The 14,761-nt window shown below is 41.7% G+C and overlaps 5 non-coding genes across 5 annotated transcripts; all 5 read right to left on the reverse strand.

The window, feature by feature from the left end:
* Positions 1-385: 385 nt before the first annotated feature.
* On the reverse strand, positions 386-457 carry trnaq-cug (transfer RNA glutamine (anticodon CUG)). Its single transcript has one exon. It is a non-coding gene; the product is annotated as a tRNA-Gln (tRNA).
* Positions 458-862: 405 nt separating this feature from the next.
* trnaf-gaa (transfer RNA phenylalanine (anticodon GAA)) lies at positions 863-935 on the reverse strand. Its single transcript has one exon. It is a non-coding gene; the product is annotated as a tRNA-Phe (tRNA).
* A 98-nt stretch (positions 936-1,033) lies between these two features.
* On the reverse strand, positions 1,034-1,107 carry trnai-aau (transfer RNA isoleucine (anticodon AAU)). The gene has a single exon. It is a non-coding gene; the product is annotated as a tRNA-Ile (tRNA).
* An 88-nt stretch (positions 1,108-1,195) lies between these two features.
* trnap-agg (transfer RNA proline (anticodon AGG)) lies at positions 1,196-1,267 on the reverse strand. Its single transcript has one exon. It is a non-coding gene; the product is annotated as a tRNA-Pro (tRNA).
* Positions 1,268-1,733: 466 nt separating this feature from the next.
* Positions 1,734-1,806, reverse strand: trnak-cuu (transfer RNA lysine (anticodon CUU)). The gene has a single exon. It is a non-coding gene; the product is annotated as a tRNA-Lys (tRNA).
* Positions 1,807-14,761: the final 12,955 nt, after the last annotated feature.

Raw genomic sequence — 14,761 nt, forward strand, 5'->3', positions numbered from 1 at the left:
CTCACGTGGGCTTACTTTGGGCTTACTTTGGCTCAATCGGTAGGAAGCAGTAGGCGCAAGCGAGAGGTAGCGGGATCGATGCCCGCATTCTCCACGCGGTGTACTGCCCTTTTACGCTCACTTCAAAGGGATGTTCAGTTTCACCGCCACATCAGCAGTTGCGCATCAGCTCTGTTTTTTCCCGCCCTTCCGCAAAACAAGTTAAAAAGTTTCCACCGAGATTTGAACTTGGATCGCTGGATTCAAAGCCCAGAGTGCTAACCATTGCACCATGGAACCACCACACGCTGGTCTCTGGTCGTCTGAGAGGCAGATAGCGATGAGGCTAGGTGGAATCAGAAAAGTTTTTTTCTGACGAGGTCCTGCGCACATTCCTGGCAAAAGCAGGTCCCACCGAGATTTGAACTTGGATCGCTGGATTCAGAGTCCAGAGTGCTAACCATTACACCATGGAACCTTGGCGTGGGTAGCCTTTTCCCACCGAGCAGCAGAGGTGTTTAGTCATTCAGCCCAGAAGCGCGACAGCAAAGAGCATGTGAAGCCTTTTCTTTTTAAGCCCATGTTTCCCCGATCTCGACTGGCTTTTAGAGTGCCAGTTTCACCGCCACATCAGCAGTTGCGCATCAGCTCTGTTTTTTCCCGCCCTTCCGCAAAACAAGCTAAAAAGGTTCCACCGAGATTTGAATTCGGATCGCTGGACTCAAAGCCCAGAGTGCTAAGCATTACACCATGGAACCACCACACGCTGGTCTCTGGCCGTCTGAGAGGCAGATAGCGATGAGGCTAGGTGGAATCAGGTTAACAGGAGATGACGTTTACTCACTGGAGACCCTCGACCAAAAACACAGGAACCAGGTTGCTCTGCCGAAACCCGGGATCGAACCAGGGACCTTTAGATCTTCAGTCTAACGCTCTCCCAACTGAGCTATTTCGGCCAGGTCTACTGGCAAATGGTTTGTCCAGCAGGGATTTCTGGGAGACCACCCGTCACTTTCGAGGTGAGCAGAGCTGAGGGTCCCAGAGAGCAAAAGTGTGGCCAGTACGGGGATCGAACCCACGACCTTGGCGTTATTAGCACCACGCTCTAACCAACTGAGCTAACCGGCCCCGCTCTGACTCCTTTTATCCCCAATTTCCCAGGAATATCCTAGTTGCCCTAGTCAGCTTGAAGAGATTAAAAGCAAAGCCTGAGAACGGGCTCGTCCGGGATTTGAACCCGGGACCTCTCGCACCCTAAGCGAGAATCATACCCCTAGACCAACGAGCCAACACACACATGTCCTTCCTGCTGCTGCCTGGCCGAAAACATTTCCGTTTGCCAGGCTTAAAGCACAAAGGTTTAATTAAATGTACAACTAAACGGTAGCCAGTGCAAAGTTGCCGACACAAAGGGAAATACGGTCTCTTTGCTTTGTGAGAACTTGACCTACAAAAAACGCTAGTACATATGGGCGTATGCCAAATCGATTGACCTGATGCCTGATAGGTTACAAGTTACTGGTGCCCTCCTTATGAGAACAAAATCCACATTCGATCAAAGTCGGAAGCTATTGCAGATGCTCGATGGTGTTTTAAAAGGAGTTTTGAGCAGGACCACTCTGGAACACAGGCCTCCACCACCCGGAACAAAACATGAACATTCCATGCACGCGCCACAGCAAACTTGGCAGAAGCAGGTCCCGCCGAGATTTGAACTCGGATCGCTGGATTCAGAGTAGATACGCTAATAGATACGCCCAACGTGGGGCTCGAACCCACGACCCTGAGATTAAGAGTCTCATGCTCTACCGACTGAGCTAGCCGGGCAGCCGCTGTGAGTTGCTTGGGGCTGGTCGTGGTTTTTATCCGTGCCTAAATTGCGTCCGTCATCCGGAGCCTCACATTTCGCACAGGCTTGGCATAGCGTCTCGCGGGTAAAGTCAGGGTTAAGCCTAGAGCCAGGCTCAGAGTGTACTTTGTTTGTTTAAGCCATATATGTTGTTGGGGGATACAATTTCACCCAGTAGAGCAGGCCAGTAATATGCACAATCACAACCCGGAGCTAAAGTTCCGTTTCGGGTCTGTCAAACCGGAACTTGACCTACAAAAAACGCTAGTACATATGGGCGTATGCCAAATCAATTGACCTGATGCCTGATAGGTTACAAGTTACTGGTGCCCTCCTTATGAGAACAAAATCCACATTCGATCAAAGTCGGAAGCTATTACAGATGCTCGATGGTGTTTTAAAAGGAGTTTTGAGCAGGACCTCTCTGGAACACAGGCCTCCACCACCCGGAACAAAACATGAACATTCCATGCACGCGCCACAGCAAACTTGGCAGAAGCAGGTCCCGCCGAGATTTGAACTCAGATCGCTGGATTCAGAGTAGATACGCTAATAGATACGCCCATCGTGGGGCTCGAACCCACGACCCTGAGATTAAGAGTCTCATGCTCTACCGACTGAGCTAGCAAGCTGGGGAACAATAGTCTATTTGAGGAAGGGGAGAATGAAAAAGAAGGGGAAGAAGGAAAAAGAGGGAAAAGAGAAGGAAAAATGAGAAAAATTTACGAAAAAATTAGAGGAAAGGGAAAAAGTAAACCCACCTTTCACACTTCTTTATAATTTTTGGTAGATTGGTATTCATATAATAAAATATTCTCTTTTTGATGTATTTTACGGGGCAAATCACTGACGTGAATGACGCCGGTTCGAGTCCCACCTGGGACAAGGTTTAAATCATCCAATAGTCTACAAAGAATGCTGATTGTGAAGGAAAATAAATAATTTGTCACCAAGGTTAATTTCTTTGTGATTTGATACTGATATTTCAATGGAAACTGCATAAAATGTAAGCATTCTTTTCTTAATGTATGAACATCTATATTTATACATTGCATATGCTTTCATGCCTTAAAACTTATTTTATTAAAAAAGTGTTTGTATCATACATGCTTTTATTTATTATTTACCCATATGAATATGGAGTTCCTTGAAATGTGCTATACATATGAGATATATAGGCCTATAATAATAATAATAATTAAAAACAATGTTTTGACTCAGGCTCACTGAATGATTACTGAACAACGAGAAACTCTTTTATGAACAATACCAATATGCACACCATCAGAAAGGATATTCTCCAAGGCTGGATTTAGCATCAGGAAAACCATGATCGCACTTCTGCCGGCCAACGTTAACAGGTTGGTTTTCCTCGGGACGTTCTAAAACGCTTAAAAGCTTTTAAAACGCTTAAATGGCACTTTTACGTGCTTAATGTATGTGTATACAGTAGGCTACACACCTTAAGAAACCATTCTATGTGCAGATAAGCAGATGAACCCAGAATATGAACGCAACGCGTTTCTCAGATAGAAAGTCACGTAAAGCTTTTTCTTTAACGGTTTTCTATGGGAGGAAAATACTTAACGTAGCCTATAATAAAACGCGTTGCGTTCATATTCTGGGCTCATCTGCTTTTCTGTAAGCTATATAGTATGCTTTATTAATAAGGTGTGTACAGAATTTGATATTTTGATATAACAGTTTTAGGACAAAGCCGTTAAGCGTTTTTCATGTTAAGCGTTTTGAATGTATTTTATCTGCGCACACAATTTGAAAAGACTCAAACGGACACAGGCCGAGTGAAAGACTGGGTTTAGTTTTTTCGATCAGGTATGGGTACAAGTGATTTCAAAACATTTCAGCCGGTTCTAATTCGATTTTTGGATACTGTGATCTGTGAACACGTTTAGCTAAAAAGACTGCCGCTCCAGTTTAGCGTTTATTGTTGTTTCTGCAGTTAAAAAGACAAAGTTGACAATACTGGCCATACTTTCGTTATTTTCAATAATGTCTTCAAAAATTTTTATTTTATTAAATGATCACTCAGGGTGATCTAATTTAACTATTTGTGACTTGTGTTTTGAATATTTGTTCCCCTGCACTTTAGGCATTTGCACACATTTGTTCTGCTTCTTGTGACTTGATTCTGACTTATTTCGTTTTGTATTTTTATTTATTATAAATTTATATTGTGTTCTTAATTGTTGATTATTTTTCAGTGCATCGACATTGCGCTGTAGGCTTACTTAGAGCATGCTCGTACAGGCAATTCAGCCGATTTAATTTGATTTGCATGTGAAATGCAAATCCTATCTGCAGTGTGGCCTTTCTGCAGTTATTTATGTTATTTCTTAGTTTTACTGATCCAAAATGTTTTTATACATTTTCTTCTATATCTTTGTGTGATGTTCTGTAGATCGCGGCTTTAAAATGTTAAAGCCCCGCCCCCTCCCCAACACCGCACACATGATTCGACTATTAGTCGACTATAGGCAGGACTTGACGAATCTGATTCGACTATGAAAATCCTTAGTCGGGGACACCCCTACTATGCACATATTAATAAAGAGTATATATATATAAAATGACAAAAAGAACCACCCACCTAATAATGATAATAATAACAATAATAGATACATAATAACAGTAGTAAACACAAAAGTAGAAACACTACGAGTATTTAAAAAATATATATAAAAACATATCAAATAATTAAAATAAAAGTCCCTGAGTGGGGTCGAACCCCCAACCTAATAATAAATAACAAATATAATAGTAATAAACACACAAAGATAGAAACTTTATAAAACTATATACATAGTGGTGAGTATATATATATATATATATAAATAACTATTAACTATTTCTTTTTTTTTACTTTTTCAAGCCACTGTTCTTTTGTAAGAGTCTCTGTGACAGGGCAGTAGATAGTCCCTCTAAACTGGCTGTGCCCGGTCGCTGCAGTCCTAAACTGCCCACACTTCCTGCAGGTATTTGCCTCAACCTTTCTGTGGTATGGACGAGGGACGGTGGGTTGAGATTGACTGACCGTGGCAGGAGGTGGAAGGACAAAACTGGGAGTGGCTGGGGCTATAGGAAGAGGGCTTTGGGGGACAACAAACAGTGTGAAGGTAGGGGTAGTGTGGGAGGCAAGAGGGACAGTCGGGCTGGGGCTGGGAAGGACAGGTTCTGGTTGAAGGTTGCCAACAGGCCGAGGAATTATTGGCCTCAGGGTTGTCAGCTTGGGTACGACTGCCTCAGTTGTATAGCTAGTGATGCGCCTTTTTAATCTAGCTTGCCCAGCTGTGGTTTGTGGCAGTTTGTAAATATGTTGCTCTCCCTGGACCTGGGGAGGAGCAACAGCACGGACACAGGCAGGTGGGAGAGCCTCAGCAGCAACACCAAGAGGGTCAGGCAGATCGATCCCCTGAAGCAGAAGATTCTGATCTTGCTTCTTAACCCTGCCGTTGTGCCACTGAACCAGAGTGGTCTGATTCACCTCCACCAGCTGGAGAGTAGTGTCCTGCATGATGGCACCATTAGACAGGATCAGCTGCCGGATCTTTCGGTAATCTTGTAAAACGAGAGACCAGCGACTCAGCGTCACCTTCTCTTTCTTCCTCGGACTTCGATGGATGCAACAGAGCCTGATGAAAATGGCCTCCACGAGACGACAGCAGTCTGGCCATTGGGCAGGTGAAGCTGTAGATGCCAAAACACTCCGTTTCAGGCTGTCCACTCCAGGGGTGAAAACAGCCTTCTTTTTTGGAGACCTGAACCTCCCTGTTGTCAGCCTGTCCTGGTGTCTGGCAGCAAACTTCACTCGCTGCTTATCATATTGAAGCAGGCTCTGCCACAAGCACACAATGTCATCAACCTGTAGAAGGACAGAAGTATAGAGGCATAGATGAGTTCAAAGGAAACTGGTAATTTCGCACAGATAGTTCAGTAACACTGTTTTTACAGTCACATTGTGTTCTGTGTGTTCTTTTCCATGTTAACCCTCTGGGGACCAGAGTGTTTTTGGGGCCCTTTGGATGTTTTGACATGCTCTGACATTTGTGCTTTTTTCAGTTGCTTATAAACATATTAATGGCACAGGTGAAATTAAACTCTATTTAGCACAAACAGGTCTACCATAATGTGTGAGCAACATGTATGTACATGTTTGTATTTTTGAGAGAATATTGTTTATGCGTGGTTATTGAAAAAACTAAAAAATAAAGTTTTTGAAATAAGGACACAAAAAACATACTAAATATGAGTCCACAAGACTTTTGACTAATGTACGTTGTTGCCTAGAGTTTTTGCTTCAAAATGATCTGAAAATCATCCTTCCTAATCATTCACATAAAACAATAGATTGTTTTAAATTGTGAAAAACATTTTTTTGTTTGCCAAGGCAATATGCGGATGGGCGGAACGGCCCAACCCCTATCATGAATAATTAAGTGGTTCTCAGACAGTGACCCTGCATAATAATGAGCCTTTCATTCAGGGGTGTCACACAAGAAAGAATGTAAGGACAATATATATATATATATATATATATATATATATATATATATATATATTGTCATTGCATTCTTTCTTGTATATATATATATAGCCTACATGTATATATATATATATATATATATTTTGTCATTGCATTCTTTCTTGTATATATATATAACCTACATGTGTATATATATATATATACACACACACACACACACACACACACAAACACACATATATATATATATATATATACAAACAATCAAAATATAAATGAAAGGCAGAATCACATTTTTATTCATACCTGGAAACAAATCCTGGTCAAATGCTATATGGGCCATTCTACAGAATTGGTTCAAAGTTACAGTTGGAAACATCTTGAAAAGAAAATAGTCTTTTCCCATAAATGTCTTATAAAGTATTATTTTTTAAAGTAGACCAATACAATAAAAATAAACCAGTCGCATTTCAAAGTCGCTCGCGAAATGACCGCCAGGTGGCGCAAAGGGACATTTATCAAAACGTAAGTGGGGCTAATGTCAATTAACAACAGTAAGGATGAAATTCTACAAGTTATGGTAATTTACAAATAAGCCTACAACAAACATTTATTTTTAAACAAATATTTTTAAATATGCAACATGCACGTTTAAACAACAAACAATACAATCTGAACCAGCGCTCCTGTATTGAGACATGCAGCGCGTTTCAGTTACGATCCTGGTTCCAGTGGCCTTAATACATTCACGGCTTTTTAAAATGTCACAAAGCGTTTTGAGATGGTTTTGAATGAAATATTGAAGTTTATAATTAGGGTATTTTGGCACACCACGCCGAGTGGCTATGCATTATTCTAAAATCTGGCTTTATTCTGGCATGTTGAATTAGAGTTTGACAAACGCGGCGGCGCGTTCATTTGGATTTATTTTTCTCATAACAGCTAAAAGAACTTACTGCGTAATTGTTGGTCATACAGATAAGATATCATCTTTTAAAACTGTAAAAGGTCTACTTTTATTCATGTAGGTAGGCTAAAGTAGGCCTACACTCACACAGGCTAACGACAAAACGTTTTCTCGCTCATGTGAGAAACAAACGTTTGGGCATTTCTCAGTGAGGAAATTAATAGCCGAGCGGTAGAACTGACGGTTCGATCATCAAGATGACACGGGTTCAAATCCCGATCAAACATGGTCTACTGCAAATTTTATATTTATTAATGCAGAGAGATTTGTCTAGCTCTAAAACTCTGTTACGCCATACAGTTTTTTGGTTATATTTATAAAATAAAATTACCATGCATTTCCATTTTACACTAGGAACAATAGTATCGAACACAACGACGTTGCATCTGTACCAATCGTACGAGGCTACCAATCGTAATTTCAAAAGCAGTTCTGTAAAAAAAGTAATTTTACATATATAGCCTATATATATATATATTTTTTTATTAGGCCTATTATTATTATTATTATTTTGATTCCCTACAACCTAGAGTTTTTAAAAACATGGTTTTAAGTAAAGTGTGATTTGCCAGAGGGGACGGGGATTTCCTTCTGGTCTAAACATCCCTGCTTCTGCTGAATTATTTGAATCCCCACACCCCTCCCTCCACAGTAATCAATGCTATAGGCTACTTCACCAATAGACCATATCAAATATAAAATAGAGATATGCAACAAGCACGTTTAAACAACGACAAACAATAAAATCAAAACCAGCGTTTCAGTTGTTCATTAGTTCAAGTGGCCTTAATGCATGCACGGCTTTTCAAAATTTTACAAAGCGTGTTGAGATTATTTTGAATGAAATATTGAAGTTTATAATTAAGTGTTTTGGCAGACCACGCCGAGTGGCCCTATGCATTTTTCTAAAGTCGGGTTTTATTCGAACTTTTGCTAACGACAAAAACAGTTTATCTGTCGTCTCTGTCTCCGGGAACTGCGCGTCACAAAAATGAACCGAAGCCACTTCAGCTCAGTCACTATAAGAAATCGGCTCTGTCTAAAGCCTTTAAATGTCTAAATATTCTGGCTAATAAATGTTATCTGATTATGTAATCCATATGAAAACGAGAGGTACAGAGGATGTACTCAAACATGTAGCCTGTAAGCGCTTCCCAATGAGAAAATGACAAGGGTGAAAATCTCGCTCTAATTAAATGTAGCAGGCTAAATCGCCCTGAATTAAAATGTAAAAACAGATCAAATAATGTATTTGTCGAAATGTTGCGATATTGTTTCATTTAAGTTCATAATTATTCAATACATGTTATTTAATTTAGCAGCATTACCACAAAGCACCGTGGTTCGATATTTATTTGAATAAAAAAATAAAAAATAAAAAACTTAATTCACAAATTGCATGCCTGGTTGAAAGGATCCAAAGATCCATGTAGACTTTAATATTGAGTTGAACATTTTGTTCATGAAAACAAATTAACATGCGTTTTTTTCAGATTATATTTAGTTTTGCTTGGAAAAAGCTGGCCCAAACCAGTTTTATTTCATCAATTACTGAAATAATGAAATATTTAGTAATAAACTTTTATGATAGAAATATCACTAGGCTACATGTAACTAAATCATTTAATTCCTTCATTATCAACACTGTCTAGAATAGCGATTTAAGTGTGAATTGCGACTTCTCTTTGTGTTAAGTCAGCCTCAGACTCCGATAGCCTGTGGGGGGTTGGAGGGACAGTTCAGTGCTGTATCGAGCGCGCAGGACAATAGGCATAGGTGTTAATGTTCCTCTTTCATATGGAGAGCGAGGGAGACTAAATAAACTTGTTAAAAAGAGATTCAGCGCGAGAGAGGCAAAGAAAAACGCATGTTTTAATTTAATTATGTTGCTTTGGACAATTTTCGTTTTGTAGGCCTACTGTTTTAATTGTTTAATATAGCTGTCATTTCTTTGGCAATACAAATTTAAAATGTCGCAAGAATAAGATTAGCCTAGTGTTTCTTATTTTGCATCGCAAAAGAAATAAACTCTAAACCCGATGCAACCCTGTTTTAAATTAAAAAAACTGTCCCGACACTTTATTTAAACCTTGAAATGTTCGAACTTGGTTTCAAACTTAAGTAATTTTAGTGTTCTTTTACATTACACAATAATTTAGCAGACTAAAGACGAGCTTCTTCATTTTCATTTTCTGATGCAATCGGCTGACAATCTTCCTTCATCAGTTTTTGTCGTTTGTGCAGCGGCTGCGGTTCTACAGGAATGTAGCAAATTTATGTTGTAATAATAATTAAACAAAACTCTTGACTTTAAATAAGTAAACAGTTATAAACAGTTAGCTATTTAAGCATCAAGAAGGTTAAATATAAACGCTGTTGGCCAACATCGGTTAACAACATGTATGCTACATTGAGATTCGATCTCGAGTCGATTGAAGCTCCTCGAAGCTCGTGTTGTTGCGTTAACCTCTGAGCTATCGTCTGTACGTCTGTAAATGTTTTTATTGCAATGTTTTACTTTTTCATTATTTATTCAATTTCATTTCAGTAGCCTAATTTCAGTATTGTGATTATGAATTATTTTAACTATACGTTTCACTTGTTGAATTCATCTGCTACCAGCTTTCAATCGCTCTGAATCAGTGCGGTGCGGCAGCAGATTACGCATTAGAGAGAATAAACAAACACTTTTCAGAGTCTATGATTGTAGCGCCTCTTGGCGGTAAAAGGCAGAAAATACACCCCAAATTTTACCGCCGCGGTGGAACGGCTGATGTGGGCGTTGTCATGGCTTGCCTCACATTTGCGTTTGAATAGCGCGCGGCCTCCGTGGGCGTGTCAGATTAACGCGTAATGAAGTGTAATGAGCTGGGGAAAAAAAATCTGACAGCACTCTCTTTTCGTACAGATTACATAAACTGAGAATATTTGTTTTTTATATAAATTACATCATTGAAAAGAAGAGAATTCAAGCTTCATAAAGAAAAATCTCTCGTGCCTGTATGACAAGTATTTGCAGAGTTAGAGTTAATTTTTCGGACGTGTTTCAGAATGGACTGCACTGACAGAGAGAAGGCAAAACTCGCATCATGTTTATTTTTCTTTATTTGACAAAAAGCACAAAACTTTGTTTTTATTGTGAGTATACAGAAAAATAATAGACAATTAACAAGATCGATTGATGTATAACACTTATATGTACGATCAAAATCAACAGAGTATTTTAAGTCTATTTTTCTGCTATGTGAAAAAAAAACGGCAAAACGCGCGGGCGCGTTTCTGGTCCCCAGAGGGTTAACAAACATTCAAAATGTTTGCATACCTGCTGCCTGCTCAGTGTTAACCCTGTGCTTGTCCTCAGCTCTACCAAATACTCAGCCAGTCTGTCCACCCGGTCCATTCCTGGAATGTTTTGGTCATCCACAGCCTAAAACAGTATCATTTTAAATGGTAAAGAAATAAAGAGATTAGTGAAATTACATCTTAATGGTAATATTAATCAGTTTGTTGAATAACAAATTAATTTGCTCGTGGCAAGTTCCTATTGTGAAATTTACATACCAAAAGCTCTTCAGGCACCTGAGTGGGGGAACCTGGTGCATACTGGACTATGGATGTAGTTGGCTGAGAGGAGAAGACGGCAGCAGCTGGCTGGGAGAAGGCATACTGGGATGAGGCAGCAGCCGACAGGGATGAGGGAGCAGCAGACTGGGAGAAGGCATACTGGGATGAGGCAGCAGCCGACAGGGATGAGGGAGCAGCAGACTGGGAGAAGGCATACTGGGATGAGGCAGCAGCCGACAGGGATGAGGGAGCAGCAGACTGGGAGAAGGCATACTGGGATGAGGCAGCAGCCGACAGGGATGAGGGAGCAGCAGACTGGGAGAAGGCATACTGGGATGAGGCAGCAGCCGACACGGATGAGGGAGCAGCAGACTGGGAGAAGTCATACTGGGATGAGGCAGCAGCCGACAGGGATGAGGGAGCAGCAGACTGGGAGAAGGCAGACTGGGATGAGGCAGCAGCCGACAGTGATGAGGCAGCAGCAGACTGGGATGAAGGAGCAGCAGACTGGGAGAAGGCAGACTGGGATGAGGCAGCATCAAACAGGGATGAGGGAGCAGCAGACTGGGAGAAGGCAGACTGGGATGAGGCAGCAGCCGACAGTGATGAGGAAGCAGCAGACTGGGATGAAGGAGCAGCAGACTGGGAGAAGGCAGACTGGGATGAGGCAGCAGCAAACAGGGATGAGGGAGCAGCAGACTGGGAGAAGGCAGACTGGGATGAGGCAGCAGCAAACAGGGATGAAGGAGCAGCAGACTGGGAGAAGGCAGACTGGGATGAAGGAGCAGCAGACAGGGATGAGGCAGCAGCAGTCTGAGATGAAGGAGCAGCAGACTGGGATGAGGCAGCAGCAGACTGGGATGAGGGATGAACAGGCTGAATTGTAGGTGGGTTATAGTTAGCTTCATCTTCGAGGAAACTCAGTGTAGGGTCCTCATTGATGTCCTCCTCAAACCCTTCATCCTGCTCATCTACATTTACTTCCTCCAGCAGCTGGTCTGTCTGCTCATTGTCAGCATCCATTGACTGAAGTGGCTGCCCTGTCTGACTAAGTAAATAGTCCACTCCAATTAGCTCCCCTAAAAAACAAAATGCAGTGTGTTAAACATATAGCCCTATCATTAGCAAAGAACCATGTGCTGTAAAATGTACTGTGAGAGTCTTACCGGTGTACTGTGCAGGAGGTTGGAAGGTGGGCACAAGCTTCTCTCCAAAAACATTTAGACTGTTGGTGTTGATGCTTTGCACCACCTGCCCTGCGTAGGTGAGAAGAGGGGAGGATTTTGTGGAAATTGATGCTACTGCCCGGTCTTGGTTCCACCTGTTCAGGCCTTCCAGGAGATACAACTGAAAATTCAGTGTGTTAGCACTGGTTCCTGTAAAGAAGTGAACAATGAAAATTATGAAACTGGGATAATGAGTTCCTTCAGAAAATATAAAGTGATATTACATGTTCTATTGTGTTGAAAATGTACTTTACTGCAAACACAATCTGCCACAAACCTGGAATGAACCTGTTTAAGTGGCAGTGGAAAGACTCAAGGGAGGTCGAGCCCCTAGCACATCTGTACTTCGTGAGAACTAATTCTCCCTTGGTGGTGGTGGTGCCCGTCACAGTGTAGAGAAACACACCTGGTGGATCCTGGATGCACTTAACATGCCTCATCTGAACACGCCAGATGTGCTCTATCCTCACTGTGTCCAGCAAAGGAACCCCCATCATATCTCTCCCCTTATCCCCCTTCAGTTCCTGCAGAAGCCTGTCAAGGTAGCGGGTTGTGGACTCCACCCCACGAGTCCTCCGACGGCAATAGAGCGCCAGCTCTTTTTTGGTGATGCGTCGGTCCACAAGGGTATCTGTGATGACAGGCACACCTTCCTCCTGCAGTTGCTCTCTCTTTGCCCGCCGCAACAAAGCCACATCATCTGGGTCCCATTCAAAAATGCACGCAGAGAGACGTGACATGAAGACTGGGTAGAGAGGATGAGCATCAGTGGTGCACCCCACTGCCAGTCGACGCATGAAGTGCCAGATGTCCAGCCTGATATTGAGGTCAGGCCATCCTCCAAATCTGGCCTGTAGCTTGCTCTGCCCCTTCTCTATGCAGCAGCCACAGTCCACGTACAGCAGCAGTGGTGGAGCCACGGCCGCCTGGCTGTACCTGTTTATCAGTCCGGAGACCATGGTGTCCAGTGCTGGACCTTCCTGAGCAGTCGAGACACTAATAAGAATTTGTCCTGTCTCATTGCCAACAGAAGTCACCCACTGTGCTGTTCCCCTGGCTGTGCCTGCCAACTTCTTTGTGATCTAAAATCAACCAAATTAAAAATATTAATAAAGCATAACACAAATCATTTTCAAACTTCACAACAGTTAAAACATGTAATACAGTAATAAAACACACAGTAATAATGTCAAACAATTACCTGTTTTGTTGAGTCTATTTTCAAAATGGTCCCAAACGTGGAGGTTATGCTTGCCTTGATGTGGTCTATGCGACTGATAATGTCCCTCCCATAAACTGACAGCAGCCACTTGCTAGTAGGGACATCAATGGGCTCTGGAGGCTTTTGGCACATGACAGGTAAGAGGCTGGGGCGGTTGATAAATCCAGCACACTCCTCCATATAGTGCGCCAAGCGGTCAAGCCACTCCTCCCCATGGTTCTCCCTCAGCTGTTTGACAAGTCTTGTGGGACTGTTGCCCAGCGTCCGTTCCCTCAGCATGCGTATGACACGAATGTCACAAGCATACCTTTGTGTAAAAGAGAAGATTTGCTTATGTAATTTATTTTATGCAAAATAAAAAAGACTTATATTTTGCATTTACTTTATATTACACATTTCTGCTTCAGAAAATAAATGATTAATTTTGAAATATGAATGTCTTTATTATAAACACATTACAAAATTCTGTACAAGGCGTGTAGATTGTAACTCACTTCTGTGTCAAAATCAGACGGAACAGTCTTCTATGGGGCACGTCGAGCTGGTCCAGGACTGGTATCTGACTGGTAGACAGGTAATTCAGGCAACACACAGTACACCTGAGAGTCTCTGTTACCATAAGGTAGTACCTGTCGATGTCCAGGACCTTCCGTGCTCTCTTGTGGAGGCCATAGCCAGTCAGTTGCTTCCCACATGCAGGACAGAACAGTCTGAACTTCCACAAGTGGTAGGGCATCCATACCAGAAGCCTGTGATTAAAAAAGCGATCTGGAGATGGAGCCTGGTGGTAGATGAGGGAAGGGACGGGTGGCTCATACCAGAGCTTCAAGTCTGTCCGAAGTCTGCCAGAGTGAAAGATCGCAGAAGCAATCCACCTCTGATCCTGTGAGGGGATTGTCTGCCTCATTTTAGTGGGCAGCCAAAATTGATCTGGCTCGGATGCAGGAGCAGGTCCGGGCATAGACGGGGCAACATGCTCCTCCTAATTCAAAAGCAATGAAAGATTAGAGATGTAATATTAAAACATTGTTTCTCTCAAGTAATTCTACAAGGGGGCATTAGGGGACATTTCATGTCCATTTATGATAATTAGCCTATATTTTTTTCTAACAAAATTATCTTTAAGGTGGGAGTCTTAAAGTGATAAAATTTATTATAAAAAAAATAAGTTCCTGTCCTTAGTGACTGTGCTGTGAATATCACATGGATATCTGCAAAAAAACTGGTTCTCAAATTTTTTTTTTTTAAATCACTGTATACACGGCTGAATGGAAAAAAATAAAACTCGGATACATGTTTTACTTGAAGTTTAACATTCAATTTGTATGTAACGGTTGACAAATTCACCAGGGAAAAATTCCTTGTAATATCAAGATGGTGTTTAATGATTATGCTTGGTAACTTGCAGATATGTTAAGACAAATATATAAACTGAAACCAACAGCAATTTTTG

Source organism: Rhinichthys klamathensis, unplaced genomic scaffold (assembly GCF_029890125.1).
Source record: "Rhinichthys klamathensis goyatoka isolate OS25496 unplaced genomic scaffold, OSU_Roscu_1.1 h1tg000176l_1, whole genome shotgun sequence".
Lineage (NCBI taxonomy): Eukaryota > Metazoa > Chordata > Actinopteri > Cypriniformes > Leuciscidae > Rhinichthys > Rhinichthys klamathensis.